This window comes from Heptranchias perlo, unplaced genomic scaffold, assembly GCF_035084215.1.
Source record: "Heptranchias perlo isolate sHepPer1 unplaced genomic scaffold, sHepPer1.hap1 HAP1_SCAFFOLD_495, whole genome shotgun sequence".
NCBI lineage: Eukaryota > Metazoa > Chordata > Chondrichthyes > Hexanchiformes > Hexanchidae > Heptranchias > Heptranchias perlo.
In genome coordinates, this window is record NW_027139511.1 from 141,836 (window position 1) to 143,601 (window position 1,766).

General features: G+C 47.5%; 1 non-coding gene across 1 annotated transcript; it reads left to right on the top strand.

Moving 5' to 3' along the window:
• Positions 1–1,228: 1,228 nt before the first annotated feature.
• Positions 1,229–1,322, top strand: trnay-gua (transfer RNA tyrosine (anticodon GUA)). Its single transcript has 2 exons — positions 1,229–1,265; positions 1,287–1,322. It is a non-coding gene; the product is annotated as a tRNA-Tyr (tRNA).
• The last annotated feature ends 444 nt before the right edge of the window (positions 1,323–1,766 follow it).

The following is a 1,766-nucleotide window of genomic DNA, read 5'->3' on the forward strand; positions in this document are numbered from 1 at the left end:
CGTGATGTGTTTACTTGTTTGTATTTTGTTAAATACATTTGCTGAGTGTATTTAAATTGAAGACGAGATTCCCAGGCCTGATGCTCTATTCACACATCGAAGGTGAGAGAGATGCTGTGGGACACACGATAAGTCCAGTAGCTGAAAGTGATTCACAGACTGGGTTTTGTGTTTAGTGATCCCGGGTACATTACTGATACCTTCCCTGGATCCCAAGGCTGGGAGAGGCACTCGGGAAGGACCGGGGAGCTGGGACTTGGCAATGAGAGTAATTGCAGGTATGAGAACTGAAATAATCTACAGTGAGAAAGGAGAAAAGGCAAAATAATCGGTAATGAGGACATCAATTAGTCTCTTATCTTGAATTCATCAAGTAATTGACCCATTCTGTTTGAAACAAAGTTGATTTATTTGACATCGATCCAGAATATTGAATTTCAGCCCAGTTATCGCGGTTATTAACATCAGCAGAAACAAATCCCAACTTCCAGAATGAAGTTCTGCTGCTGAAACCCTCATCCGTGCCTTTGTTTACCTCCAGACTCGACTATTCCGATGCTCTCCAGGCCCGGCCTTCCACTTTACACCCTCCGTAAACTTAAACCCACAATCTCCAGATCAATAATCAGTCCCATTATTCATTGTGTCACTGGCCCAGGCTGTGGAGAACACGGAGCAGCTCCCACTCCCACAGCACTGCGGTATGAGCAGGTACCGAGTCAGCCTCAGTCATGAGCACTGGAATCCACGAGTCCGGGTGTGTCAAAGGTGCACGGTGAACAATCACCAAAGTGAAACATTTTTCCGCTTCCCTTCGATACCTCAGCTGGTCGAGCGACAAGACTGTCGTGGAAAATAAGACAAAGTCATCCTTCCGTCATTTGTTCAATTCCTGCTCGAAGGAGAACGCGTGATTTTGCAATAAGCAGCAATTAGTTCAAGGTCGCTCTCTTAACTTTACAGGCACCTCACAGATTAACATGTTGCCATGAAGGCACAGGACGCCTCTTTTCCTTTCTCAAACCTGAAAACTTTCTGTGTCTGCCCAAACAAGGCTGCTCTGCCTCTGCTCACCAGCAGGGAGCGCTTTTGAGCAGCAACACTTCAAAACACTCAGCTCTCGCTTTCAGGCAAAAGAAGTCTTCGATCAGCACCGGACTCCACGAGTCTGAACGTGTCAACAGGCGCACGGTGAACAATCACCAAAGACAGCACTGTTTATCACTTCCCTTCGATAGCTCAGCTGGTAGAGCGGAGGACTGTAGTGAATAAAACAAAATAAAGTCATCCTTAGGTCGCTGGTTCAATTCCGGCTCGAAGGAGTGAGTGTGATTTTGGAATAAGCAGCAATTACCTCAAGGTCACTCTCTGAACTTCACAGGCAGCTCACAGATTAACATGTTGCCACTCAGGCACAAGACACCTCTTCTCCTTTCCAAAACCTGAAAGCTTTCTGTGTCTGCCCGAGCACGGCTGTTTCACTCGAGCATTTCCCTCTGCTCACCAGCAGGGAGTGCCTTTGAGCAGCAACACTTCAAATCGCCCTCAATTTCAGGCAAAATGGTCTTCGATCAGTCAGTCAGTCAGGGCTCTCGCTGCTCCTCGAGCTCGGGCGGCTGTTGCTTTCCGGTGACCTCGTCTTCCTTCCGAAGGCTCGGGCTCTTCTCAGCTTCACTCATGATTACTGTGGCTTCCCGTTCTGCTGTTCCTCACTTGCTGATGCTCGATACCGCCGATTGGAGCAAAGTATTTAATATATTCAGGGA